The sequence below is a fragment of the Macrobrachium rosenbergii genome, chromosome 22, assembly GCF_040412425.1.
Source record: "Macrobrachium rosenbergii isolate ZJJX-2024 chromosome 22, ASM4041242v1, whole genome shotgun sequence".
NCBI lineage: Eukaryota > Metazoa > Arthropoda > Malacostraca > Decapoda > Palaemonidae > Macrobrachium > Macrobrachium rosenbergii.
The window spans coordinates 2,453,657-2,468,110 of NC_089762.1; the positions used below are offsets into that span (position 1 = coordinate 2,453,657).

At 40.1% G+C, this 14,454-nt stretch overlaps 1 protein-coding gene across 2 annotated transcripts in view; it reads left to right on the forward strand.

The window, feature by feature from the left end:
- Positions 1-14,454, forward strand: part of sp3 (spermathreecae) — a 157,092-nt gene that overhangs the window by 77,311 nt on the left and 65,327 nt on the right. The gene's annotated exons all lie outside the window — the stretch shown is intronic.

The following is a 14,454-nucleotide window of genomic DNA, read 5'->3' on the forward strand; positions in this document are numbered from 1 at the left end:
TGCACTGTGCATACTTAGCCATCAGTCCACCACCCACCAGCAACATCTCTTAATATTGTGTCACCTCCCATCTGGAACCTTTAGTTAGGGGAAAGGAGTCCACTGAAGATTATGATTAATGGGTATATATAAAAATGTCTGATGTTTTAAAAATGTAGTTTCTTATATGAAGCCCACTAATCAAAATAGCCAGTACAGGCAGTCCCCGGTCATCGGCGATCCGGTTTTTCAGCACTTGTCTAGCAACGAAAATTGACGATTTTTGGCTCCAATATGCGCCGGTCGATAATCACGTATTGGTGCTGATAACCAAAACTTAGCAATTTTCGACGCTCATCGGCGCTGATTTTCGCTTATCGTCACGACGTTGGAACGGAACCCCCGCCGATAACTGGGGACTGCTTGTATTACAGTTTAGGAGGGGAGAAGACAAAGAAGAAGCCACTTCTGAATAGAAAACCCAAATGCAAGAAGTTCATTTCTCGTAAAAGGCAGACGTTGCTAATGGCAACCTTTGAAATCATATAGATTCCACAAGTCATGGCTGCAATGCAAGATAGTACAAACACCAAGCAACAGAGCCCCAAAGGCTGGTATGTCAAGAAAACAAAGTTCATGACTAGGTTAAATAGTAGTGAAGAGGAGAGTGTTGCTCCTGAGCTGGCCAAGAGCTTCTTGAGAAACCTCTAACTATGAGCAACCAAGAAACCTTGGAAGCCAGTAAGAAAGAGAGGTCTTGAAAAAGTCTGATTACAGCAACTCAAGAGACTGGATGGATATGAGTGAGAGGGCTGGTAAGGCATACGCCACCAAAGGCATTACATAGGAGCTCCTACTCAGTCACACATTTGTGGGACAACTGAAATCCCCACAAACACCAACAGTTGGGATGAGGCACTTGGTTTGAAGAGGTATAAAGCCTCCTGAAGTGCTTAGTAGGAGCAAGGGCAACAGAACATTGAGGAAATTTGGGTCCAGTAGTAGCCCAAAAGGGGCAGTTCAGGCTGATAGGGCCATCAACAAGAATTAATTTGATGACTCTTGTAAGCCCTCGAAAACGGCAAGAGTTGAAGGACAAACAACCACAAAGAGTAGAACAAGAGCCAACTTATGTTCACAGAGAGTAGTTGGTTTTGTTGGAACTAAAGATCATGGCAATACAAAAGCCTAGTACCTCATACCAACCATGAATTTTGGGGAGCATGTGTAAACAGCAAAGGCAGAGGAAAGTGCCATACCCACGTCAACTGTTGCCACTACAAGGGGGAGCCATTCTCCCCAAGGGTATTCTCTGATAAAAGGGACCTGACAGTTCATAAAATCAATGGAAGAGGTTACTCCAGACATCTCTTTCAGGCAAGAAATGATATCTGTAAACAGTAAGCACAATAAAATCAGAAACCCCCAATAGGCCAACAATAAATGAAGGAGTGAGTATCACTGATGCCTCAGGGACACCCAGAGCCTCCAAGTTTTTCTACACTGCATGAACCGGGAAGTACACAAAGATACTAGGCTATCCTAGACTGAAGTGCTGCAACAACACCACAAGCAACTGAGCCTGGCTGCACAGAATAGAACTAAGGGAACCCAACAGACAGACTGTTGTAAACAGGATCAGAGTCTTCACACTCACTCTAAGTGACTTTGCAGATGTCTGTGGGAAGGAATCCCTCTGAAGGGAGTGATTGTTGATAGGAAGATGTGGGATGAATCAGGGCACTACCTTGCAGACAGAGAACTTGACTGCAGAGAAGTGGAAGGACATAATCTTGACACAGTGACTCAACAAGGGGCCACAGAGGTGAGGGAGCCTTTGAAGAATGACTGCAGCTCAAAAACCAAGTCCCAGTGACCTAGCTTCCTGGACCAGATGACCTCACGTGGTACATCAATATGAGGACCGTCCGTGCTTCTGATACTGATTAAACTAGTATTGGAATTGCTGCAATGGCTTTCGTAGAATTTCCCTTAATAATGATCTTGTAGAATGCTGCTGGATCCTTATAAACTAATGTCGTGAGAATGTGCCCTGGCATGAGATGAAACTGTTATTAGGGAGTGACCAGTAGGCACCATGAAATACCAGATTCCCCAAAGGGAACAGGTAAACCAAAAGATTTCCTAAGCCATGTCTCCAGAAGGAGCATATCAGACGGGACCTAGAAGCCTGCGCTTCCCAAAATCATCTCAACCACAGGCAAATGGAATGCAGAGCAAGTGCAGAGAACCAAGATATGCTTGAGGAAGAGAAATGGCCCAGTAAGTGCAGGTCTATAGCCATGGCTGAAGGCAAATTATCAGTGAGAAGAGACTGACAACCTGAGCCCCTACCCCAGTTACTTCAACCATGGTGAGATCTCAATATGGAAAGAGAGCAAAACCACCCATGAAATAGACATCAGTTGAGTGATGAATCAGTGGGAGGTGGGGGCAACCAAACAAAGCCTTCATGAAGAGGGAGAGAGCAAACCTTGCAGTAATTATGTATCTGGAAAATCTATCATGACAAAAAGTGGGGAGAGAAAGTCAGCATGCAGTGCCTGAATGGTTGACTTATAAACCACTGAATGTTCCAGTGTACAAGAATGAAGAGAAAGTATCAAGATCTGGGCTTGCTAGATAAAAACCAATGTCATGGTCTGGATGCTTTGTTAATCAAAAGGGCACTAACCAAAGCAACATGAAAAGTATGGATCAATAGACTGCAAGAGAGATAGACAAATGTGTTGAGGATCTCCATGTCTTGATGATGGTAGGGCATCAGTATCAGATTTGCAGGACAGCAGTCATTTTGAGATGCAGCAGAAACTGCACCTGTCTGACATTAGTACATCTTATACAAGTGTGGAGAGGACCCAAGGAACAACCAGGCCACAAGTAGGACTAAAAGAGGCATTCCTCTCATAGGCAACTTGAGAAACAACAGAGCCAGGGAATGGGTGGCTTAGCTATGAGACAACAGGAAGCTAAGGAGAGAGCCTCTTCCTGATGTGATTGCTTAAACTCCTTGGTTTAAGGGCCATGGTAGCAAACACTCCACTGTAGATTTACAAACCAGTGAGGTAGTTCCTTGGACTCTGGCACAGTGGAGGCTACCAGAGAACATTGAACAATTGCAAACATCAAATCCAGCAGTCATCAAAAGAAACATGGGATCCAACCGTGCTAGAGGCTAAAAGATCCAATCAAGAATCCAAAGTAGAGGACATGAGAGCAACTGAGGACATGGGTTCCCAAGAATATAGGTAGGCAAGGGCATGCAAAGAGTTGAAAAGTAGGAAACATCAGAGAGAACTGGTAGATGTCAAGGACACAGGAATAGGTTTAAAAGGACATCAATGAAGAATGGAGAGTTACCACCCCTTAGAGCAAAGCAGTGGGCAAACTGGAGGAATGGTGAACATGAACTTATGACCAACATGGCACTCAGAATTCCTGAGAGAAATTAATCAACTTCAGTGAATGGGATCAAACTCTGGTCCAGTCAAGCAAGAAGAAAAGGTACCATCACTTCAAACCAAGCACCCAGTGCTGGAAGGAAGGAACAGAGGATGAAGAACCTGAACTTTCCCCACAAGCGGTGACAAGAAGATTGTAAGGAGAGGGAGTATTTGAGCCAATGACAAGCCTTAGAAGGAAGTTCACACAAAAAAACCTTTCATATAGAAAGAAAGGTGACGTGGAGATGTGATTCACTACTGCTGTGCTACTAAAGATGAGGAGACCAGAAGCATTAACTGTCAAGCCCACCATGGGAAAAACAGAATCTTGACAGATGAGCAGCATGGAGCAAACTCTGAAAAACTATTGGCTTTTCAGTCCTGTGAAATGAAAACTCCAAGGCAGAATTACAGTAACAGTCTCCTTGCTTATTGAAAATGGAGTACAAGACAACTGTGATTGCGAACGAAACATACAGTAAAAATTACAAAGTTAATAGGCGTAAAGAATAACTCGTTGTGAATATAAAAAAAAGAATGTCTGAAAATCTGAGTTCAATGTGTAAAGTATGGATAGCATGTTTCCTAAAAGGACAGCATGAGTGGGGGAAGATGAGTGATAACAATAAAGACATTTGGCATAGTCCAAGAAGTGAAAATGTTAAAATAACAATAGATATGAAAATGGAAATGAAGCTCAAGGTAACTGAAACCGTGAACAGAACAAAAACAAGATCGTTTTTCCCCAAAGGCAAGCACAAGCAGGAAAGATCAACAGAAACATGAAACTCAATTTGTATAACGCAAGAAATGAAAACATTAATATAGCAATAAATGTGACAAGAGATGGATCATGAGGCAACCAGTATACCATGAACAGAATGGATGTCGCAGTTTGTGTGTAAAAGAAAAAATTCGTTGTGTAAATACGTAGGAATATTCCCTGACTTGTAGTTCAGTAAGCTTCAATGAAGATAGCATCCTTCCCTGAATGTTAGTACTAGTGGGAAATAATAATAAGATAAGAACCATTAATTCTAATGATCAAAAAATGAAAATAAAACTAGGAATGAATAGAATGACAAAAGCGAAGCACAAGACAATTGTTACTGTAAAAAGAGTGTCAACTGAAAATTCGAGCTTAATCTATGGTGTGCTTTTCTTCTGTCAAGATGGGCTGTTGATCATACCAGGACCACTAAGTGTTTCAGCTGTTTTCGGTGGTGGGCCACTCATGGATATCATTGTAATGCATTTTTATTTCCTCTCATTTTCAGGATGTGATGCCTGGTATTTTGTGTTATTTATTTTTTTTTTTTATATTTGGTTGGCAATTGTGTAATCTTTATGCAGCATTACTGTGAGTAGCCCCTTGCACTGTATTTGACCACTCTGGCTTACATGTCTGTTCCTGCGCCCTTGACTGTTGCAGCATTCTCGGCTTCAGCTACCGTCCAGCACCTTTTAATCTTTGTATGGTTTATCCTACACTATTGTATCCTACTTCCATGCACCCAGCCGTCATGACTCTTACCCTGACTCTCACCCTCACCTGTGGTTCTGATAATTCAGTATCGCAAATAACCTTGCAAAGAATGTTAATCTAAAAATATGGAAGAACTGGAGGTACTAGACACATTACCAGATGTATTGGAGAAGTAATTAAAATCTCTGGTAAGGACTAAGCAAAGGCAACAGTTGTTTAAAAGGAATACCAGAAAAGAACAGCATGTGCTCACAGCAACATGTTGGGAAGGTGATGAGACAGTGTCAGTCAAAGCAAAAAGGTGCAAGAGGAGAAGCTCACTAAAAAACTGGGAAAGAACTAAGTGTAGACTTTAGATGCACAGGCATATGTCTATGGCAATTAGACCTACATAGAAGAAGGGGAAATGTTGCAGGCGGATTGTGGATTGGTATACTTGGTGGGACCTTTCTTTTTTCAACTCTTGAAGTTAGTGTAACTGGGATCTGTTTTACATGATAAGGGACTATGATTAATGGGTTTTCATATAACAAATGTGCTCAAGTATTTTTGATAATTTTTTTTACTTTTCATCACAAAATAAGCATGAAATATTAGTGGAAAAATGTGTAAAAAATACTGGCCTTAAAATTTTAAAAAATCAATCTGATGTTTTATAGAACTTTTAAATAGCTCATGTGAACACCAAGTTAATTAAAATTGCATAAATAGTAAGTGTCCTTAAGGATTGAAGCTCGACATTTAGAGATATTAGCTTTGAAGACTGACTAATGTTGCAGGAGCAAGTGACATGGGCCTGTGAAATTTTGTGAGTTACTTATGAGTAAGACTTTAAAGTAGCAGGTACACCTATAACATTGGAAGTGATGGAGAAGGCTGCCAGATATATAAGAATGCCAGTACAGTGTAATACAGGGTGGGGCAAATCTAATGTCCGAGTTTTGATAGGCTATTAGGAAAAGTAAAACAATACTTACAGAATTATTTGTTGTTTTATTTGAATCAGTATACAATGCCGTTTGTGTGATCACTTTTTGAAGATGGCATCAGGAAGATGGTGGCCATCTGTAGCGATGCACTGTTGAAGGCGATGTCTGAAGTTTTCGGCTGCTCTTCGGCACATCTCAAGGGGTATTGCAGCAATTTCCTCCCGAATTCGCATCTTCAATTCTTCCAAATTGTGTGGCCGACTTCTGAACACTTTCTCCTTCAGATATCCCCACAGGAAGAAGTGGCAAATGCTCAAATCAGGTGAGCGGGGGGGCCACTCGACATCACCCCTCCGAGAGATGAGGCGTGCCGGGAACAGTGCATCGCTACAGATGGGCACCATCTTCCTGATGCCATCTTCAAAAAGTGATCACACAAACAGCATTGTATACTGATTCAAATAAAACAACAAATAATTCTGGAAGTATTGTTTTACTTTTCCTAATAGCCTATCAAAACTCGGGCATTTGATTTGCCCCACCCTGTATAAAAACTTCAGCAGTGAACCAAAAGACAGTGATGTGACATCTGCGCTCAGAGATCATCACCGGACATGTGATGCATCACCCTAATTAGTAATTTAGCAATTAAAGATATTTAATTGCAAATATTGACATGACATTTTTTATGAATGTTGCCAGTGCATTGGCCATCACTCGCCACAACAGAACTGATTTTCACTAGATAGTGGGTTTTTTGTCAAATTTTGGATTGCTTGGCCCTTTAGTATGTGAAGTTTGGTGGAAGTTTTTTAGTCAGCATAGCTTTCTTTTACTTTGATAGCACCCAAATAGTTATTGAATTTTTTTTATTTCTGACAAATTGGTATCTGGAGATATTTTGTCGATGAAAGATCTAAGGCTGTTACAACATTCAGTAGCTTCTGTTTAAATATTTCCTGTACTGGCTCGCCCCATACATATCCGTAAGTGTTTGGTATATGGCTGCACCTCACTTATCTGTCTTCTCACTCTATGGTCTGTGCCTACTTGCTCCCAGTTTGCAGAAGAGAAGTGCATGCCCATAATTTTGGTGAGTACTTTTGATCTGGATGGGCGCCGAGCAAAAGATTTTGGCCAAGTATATAGCCTGTATGATCACCAAGCTCCGTTAGGTGATACCAGTCTGCAAAGGGTTGAATGCCATGCTGTGCTGATTGGCTAATCAATGTCCCCATGGGTGGGGAGTGAGAATTTAAGGAGGACAAAGTATACAGTATGTTTATCCTTGGTTTAATATACATAATACTGTACTGTAAGATTTGTCTACATTTACTGTCAAATTCTTTTAAAAATTCTATGATTACAGTGTCTATATATGTTGGGTGTTAAAATGATTTCTTGTGGTTGGTACAGAAGTTATGTACACTGAAGTACATATACAGTACACGTATAAGGCAAAGAGAGAGCGAGAGAGAGAAAGTGTATTGAGTGATTTATTTTACAGCACTGTAGGTATTGTCTACATTACTTTTGAATTTTGAAATCATGGAGAGAGAGAGAGAGAGAGAGTTTATCCAAGTTTAGAATTTACTGTCCTTTGGTAAGTACTGTACTGTATTGAAATTCACCTGCCTGCCTAGTTTTACAGTACACTACAGGTATACCTTATTGTATTCTAGAAATTTAAGCACATAAATTCGTTGACCCTCTCTGAGTTAACCATTGGAGGGAGAGAAGATAGGAGGGCATATGTTGGGTAGGAGGGATTTCTGAGGGGCTGAGGGGGAAGGTTGAGGAAATTTCAGTGGCTGAGAATTGACTGCTTGGCAGCAAGAGCCTACAGTAGAATTGCTGCTTAAAAAGGAAAAAGAAAAAAACTCGCCATACAAAGGCAAAAGAATTACTTTTATTCATATGATATGGCATACAAAAATTTAGGAAATACACCATCTGAACACGCCACATACTTGATCTTAGGCAGTGTACAGTATAATCGTAGGTTGAAACCTTTAGTAAATGTGTATTGTAATGTATTTATTGATAAACATGATTATTTTTAATCACATATTGTGAAGTGATAATAACTTTTATCAAAATATAGAATAAAACAACCATCTTGACAGACAGGCATTCTTACAATTGCTTATGGAAGCTGCAATTTATAAGTATAGTTCTTGTACTGCGTATAATACTGACTGATAGGAGAGCTGGTCGTGAGTCCAAGCATGTTGTGAAGTGAGGAATGTTTTTTTAACATCTAGGTTGCATAGCAACTCCAATCTTTATGAGGAAGTCTTTAGCCAGTAAGGTGTGGGTCACCTGTGGGTTATTTACTCCTAGAGGTGTTCCTTGGGTAGGTTGTTCCTTGCATTTTTAGACCACATTCTGTTCAGGTTGTGCTGAGCATTATCATGCCAAAAGAGGAGAGTTCAGAGGTGTGATCTGTAATGGCGAGTTTGGCTCCTTATATTGAGGGTGGTCAATAGGGGGCATGATGCTTGCCAGCTGCCCACTTATTGGTTAAGTATAAAATCTTGCTCTCTGGTTGGCTTGTGAGGTTCTCTTGTAAACCGATTTATTGTTTAGCTGTGATGATTATGTTGTTGCAGCCTTGCCATTTGGCAGGTATGGTATTGGTTACTTTTCTGGTGTGATGAATCAGCTGCTGGAGTTGTGCAGCAAGTATTTAAATTGGTCAAGAGGAGACTCTCAGTTTGTTAGCAGTGCTGGTGTTGCTTACATGTGGAAAGCTTTTTGTGTCATCTCTCAGTGTTGGGGCTTCTCCTGTTGAATTAGGATTGCCACAAGCAGCTGTGGGAGCCTCAGTTCTGGGGCTGCTCTGATTATTTCTGTATTGACTACTGATTTATCCCTTACAATGTTGATTCAGTGCACCTCTTGCCTTTGGCTCTTTATAGACCCTTCTACCCTTCTTATGCATGACAGGAGATCCTCTTAGCTACTTTATTGTAGTTTTACATACCCATGTATGAGCCAGGACTTTGACAAAAGGGGCATTTCAATAGGTGTACCAGTTAGTCTGCTTGTGGGTATCCCTCAGTGGTGGAGATGAGCTGTGCTTGATAATCAGGCCTGTTTTGGCAGTTTGATAATCTTTAGTGATGTTCAGTTGTGTTTTAACAGTGGTATTTCATCATTTTTGGTGTCAGTGTTTTTCATGGTGCAATTATCCAGCTGATCTTTAGTGTGCATCCTTCCTGTGTAATATTACTTGATGGTACATCCAGGGGTAGGTTGTGGTTGCTCACTTATTATACCACAGTTCACTGCAATGTGTATTAACTTGTTGATCTGATTACATGAGGCTGACCTGCTTATAAATGAGTATCCATTACTGATCAACATTTGGGAGATAAGGTCCAATTCTTGGTGGGTATCCTGCCATGAGGAACAGTGGCTTAAAAAAGCTTTAACAGTAGTCCTCTTATATGTGGAAGGCCACTCACTGTCCATGTTTAGACAGTTTAGCCAAGTTTGGTGTTTTTTGTGTGAACAAATTTTTTAAGCTGACAACCCCATTGAAGCAGAGGCTGAGTTTTGTCTTTTTTGTGTAAATGGAGGTTTTTAAGCCATTGATAGTCAGGGAGATGAGGACATCAAAGAAGGGTAGCTGGCCATAGCTGCAGAATCCGTGTAATTGAGGCAGCTACAATCTTGAAACGTTTGACTTCATAGACATGATAGCTTGTATTAAACTATCATCAGTATATCATGTTTAGATGTGAGGTTTGTAGGTTTGAGAGAAGACAATGCACCTCTAATACATCCATCTAGAAATTAGCAAAAAGGGCACTTAATGGCAATTTCATTGTGACACCGTATTTTTGGATACAAGGGTGGCACGCCAAGGATGTTTAGCTTGGATTAGATCAGTATATTTTCAGTGAAAATGTTTCTGGTGGTGTTCTCCTCCTCTAGATATTTAGAGGGTATCCTTTCTTTATAGTGTAACTTGATTGTATTTTCAGGAGCAGTTTATGGCTTTGCACTATTTTCATACAACTGGTTCAATGCACTATGCACTATCAACTTGTTGACTGGCTTATTTGAGTATCCGATAATAATAACATTTTGGAGATATGTTCCAATTTTTGGTGGTGCCCTGCCATGAGGAACAGTGGGTTAAAGTTCTCCTTACAAAAGCTTTAATGGTAGTCATCTTGTATGTGGAAGACCACTTACTGTCCTTGTTTACACAGAAGCCAAGTTTGTTCTTTTATGTGTAAACAAATTTTTTAGTAACCTTACAGGTGATAAAAGGTATTTGAGATACTGCCACTGGAGAGATTAAGGCCCCTGCTTAGGCTGGCCAGCATAGCCTGTTGTTGGGTCCTTCTCTGGTCACGGACTTTTTTCTGTGCTTACCGAACACCCTAAACTTCTTACGCTTTTCGGATCTGACTTTCTTGTGTGTAGAAGAGACTCTCTAGCATGGTAGGCATCTCTCCTAGGGGAAGGCCACTTTGAAACAAACCATTGTTCTTCAATCCTGGATGGTGCAATAGCCTTTGTACTGGAGTCTTCTGTTGTCTTGGACTGGAGTTCCCATGCTTGGGGGTACACTCGAGCACACTTTTCTGTCAGTTCCCTCTTCCTCTTGTTTTTCAGATGGTGCGTTGGGCAGGCTTAGTAGAGGGCCAAGGATGCCTGGTGAGTTAGCAAGAGGTTACATTATCCTTTTCATTTTCTTTTTTATCTTTACTCTTGTGACTTCACTTTCAAAACCTTTGCTACTGTTCTTTCTCCAGTGTCTGGCACACTTGGGGATGTATTTGCCCTTGTTGGGTGTGCCAGTTCTTCCCAGCTGATCATTCTAATTCAAGTAATAATTTTATTTGTTATGGTCATATACCTTTCATTGTTGATTTTACATGTATGTATTATTTCTGTTATTGTTTTTTAAGAGTGAAAATATTCCTGTATGCATATTATGCATGATGTTGCTTCTTTCTAGCAGTATTGAACTCAATCATTATACACAGGACCATTCACAGAAATGGCACATTCTATATAACAGTGTCTGTGGATTATCTGATAATAAAAATGACTTGGATGTTGTGTATTCTCTTTTGTTTTGAAACTCTTGTGTCTCATTTGTGACATATTTCAGAATTGTTGATTCCAAGATTTAGGAAGCCCATTTTACTTGAGCATAATGCCATTCCAAGGGCCTGCAGAATGGCATTAAGAGAGGCACTCTCTGCATCTCATGCCACTGTGTGAATAGGGATGTCGTGAAATACAGCTTGTTAAAGTCTTAGGAAAAATGATAAATCATTGTTTTTCTTGAAATATGAATCCAGATTTGAATGACTATTTATGGCTGCTTTCTTACCAGAATGATAGTAGTTCAGGAAGCTGACCTCAAGGCTGGTTTCATTTTTGATGGTGATTACAATGTTCATCACACTGAATGGTTGAGGTCAGTTACTGCCACAGATAATCACGGTGTTGCTGCTTTTGATTTTCCACTATTTCAGGGTGTGAACAGTTAATAAATGAACCCACACACCTTATTTGGCAACCAGCTTAACTGGATATTCACAGATGTTGCAGGGATTGTATCTTTTAGAGTATGCTTGCTGGAGAGTTCATCTGATCATAGTCTGATTAAGGTTAATGTGGACATGGGTCAGGTTGTTCCTGATGTTAACTTTTTAAGAAGAGTATACCTGAAATCCTAGGCCAATTTGGATGGTATCAGTGTGATCTTATAGAGCTTGATTGATACTAATAGAAGTCTGGAAATTATTGAGCTTTTAAATGATCATTGTAGCACCATTGTTGTGAGAATTCCTTCTAAAATCCTCAAGTTTTATCATAAAGATCAGTCAGTTTAATGCTGAGTGTAAGCTGGCCTATAAAGAAAAGTAAGAAGCTTATCATTTATGGATGAACAATTGATTGGACTTTTTATGTTATAATTTGATTCAGCTTAGAAGTCGAGCTCAGGGTGTCTCTGCGAGAGGTGAGAGCTTATAATAAGGGTGTGAAGGATATGCTCTCTAGGGGTGATGACTATAAATGGCAGTCTACTCTTAAGTCATCACTCTTTGAGTTGATTTTAGCATGCCTCTCCTTGTAAGAGCTGACAGAACTTCTGTTTATTGCCCTCTACAAAAACCAGAACTATGGACTTAAGTCTTTGTGAGCAAACAGTGTGGTGAGTCCTTGGTGTTGTCTCAGTCATGCTTTCTAGATCCTAAGTTGGGTTTGATGGCCTTCAGACTTGGAGAAGTCAAAACTTTGATTCTTGGGCTTGACAGCTACAGCAACCTTGATGCTAACAGGATCTTTCCAATCTTTTCTAAAGGACTGGTGATTTCATTGCTTGTTTCATTTTTGTTGGAGATTACAGTTCTCGCCACACTGAATAGCTGAGGCCAGTTACTGCCACAGATAATCATAGTGTTGTTGCTTTGATTTTCCACTATTTCTGGGTGTGAACAGTTAGTAATTGAACCCACACCCGAGTTTGGCAGATCTTGCTCTCTAGTGGTGATGACCATAAGTGGTGGCCTACCCTTAAGTCATCACTCTGTTGAGTTAATTCTAGCATGCTTCCCCTGGTAGAGGTTGATGGAACTACTGTTTGTTACCCTAAACTGAAACCAAAACTGTCAGCTAAAGTGTTGTGAGCAAAGTGTGGTAAGTCCTTGGTGATGCCTCAGTCATGCTTTCTAGATCTTGAGTTGTGTTTGATGGCCTTCAGATCTAGATAAGTCAAAACTCAATTCTTGGGCTTGACAGTTATGGCGGCATAGACACTAATGGGATCCTTGCAGTCTTTTTTAAAAAGACTGCTGATTTCATTGCCCCTAAGATTACTACTATTTTCAGGAAGTTAGTTGGACTTGCAAGTTTTCTGTGTATATGAAGGCTGCATTACCTAAGGGACTAAGTCTGTTCTCATTCCCCTTGGAATATAGACCAATTTCAGTTACCCTTGCTGTATGTAAAGTTTTTAAGAAACTTTTCTCTAAGCATCTGTGTAATTTAGCTTTTGTGATGCACTCTTGTCAGTATCTACCATCTTGGAAAGTGCTCTTGATGAGTGTGGAGAGGCACATATACTAGGTTTAGATTTTAGTGCAGCCTTTGACCATGGGAATCATAAAGCACTTACAAAGTATCTACAAGCTAAGACAATGGGGAATTGGTGGTTCATTTCTTAATATTTGGAATGAATTTATAATATGCAGAACCCAAAGGGTCTGTTGATTGCCAGTATAGTAGCTTTAGAAATATCATTTCTGGTATTCTTGAAGGGAGTGTTCTTGCCCTGTGCTGTTTATTAAATATACTAGTAACATGTGGCAAGGTCTGGAGAAACAAGTTGACCGCATATGCCAATGATGCTACCGTTACAGATGCTGTTCCTTCTCCACACTTTGGGTTTGTGGCTGCAGAATCTTTGAGTGAGTGGAGTATGCTTCAGGGCATGAAGCTTAATTCTTCCAAAATCAAAGTATGATGGTTAGTCAATTCAGAACAATTTTTGCCTTTGCATATTGATTCACATATAGATTGATAGTGTTTTAAATGTCAGTGGGTCATTTTAAGATTTTAGATGTAACTAAAAGTTGGTATGTTGTGGAAATGTTTTCTTCTTCCTTGTTTGGAGTACCATTCTGTAGCACGATCTTCAGGTGCTGCCTCTCGTCTCAAACTTTAGGATAGAACTATGTCATCAGTCAAGTTAATTTTGCCAACTCATGTCGACTTGTGGCATAGGCATAAAGTGAGTTCATTATGAATAAAATGTACTACATTGACAAACATCCTATGCACTCTTCTCTACCTGACCTAGCTATTTTTGCTTGCAACACTAGGCAGGCGCTGTTGGAAAAAGTGTGTCATTTCGTATTATTGGGTGTAATGCTACTCAGTTTGCTAGGAGTTTTACTTTGATTAAAATGAAAATATTGAATAGTTTGTCTTGGTGCAGACATTGAATCTTCTGACCCCCATTGCTGAAGTGAGAAGCAAATTCTATCTTGCTTTCTGTTGATGTCTCCTGAATTCAGGTGTATTGGTTTTATTTTCTATTCCCTCGGATTTATTTACTTTTTGCCTTATCCTATAACTTGTTCCTTTCTACAGGCTGATTTCAGTTTGGAGCTCTCTAGGGTTTATAGTTTGTTGACTCTGTCCATAGGGGTTTTCAGCTGAAGATTCAAAGAAAGAAAGAAAGAAAGTAATTCATAAAGGGCAGTTTCCAGGATGTTGATCTTGGATTACATCAGTAGTTTCGTTGGCTGTGTTTGTGAATAAGGACTCATCATCTGTAGAGACAATAGTACCATTACTGGCTGAATTCTTGATCTTAAGAGATTCTGCCAATGAATGAAGGTTGTATCAGTCAAGCATGTAATGTGTTTATTTCTCTGAAGTGTTGAGCTAAATTGTAGGTGGGTACAGGACTTTGGCCAATATGGGATGCAGGGGTTCCTAGTTTGTGGGACGTTACATTCTCATACGTAGCCCAAACCATGGTCTTTGATGATGGGAGGTTTGTAGCATTTGATTCTGTGTTGATCCTTCATGTGAAGTCATTCTTTGTGTTTCTTGT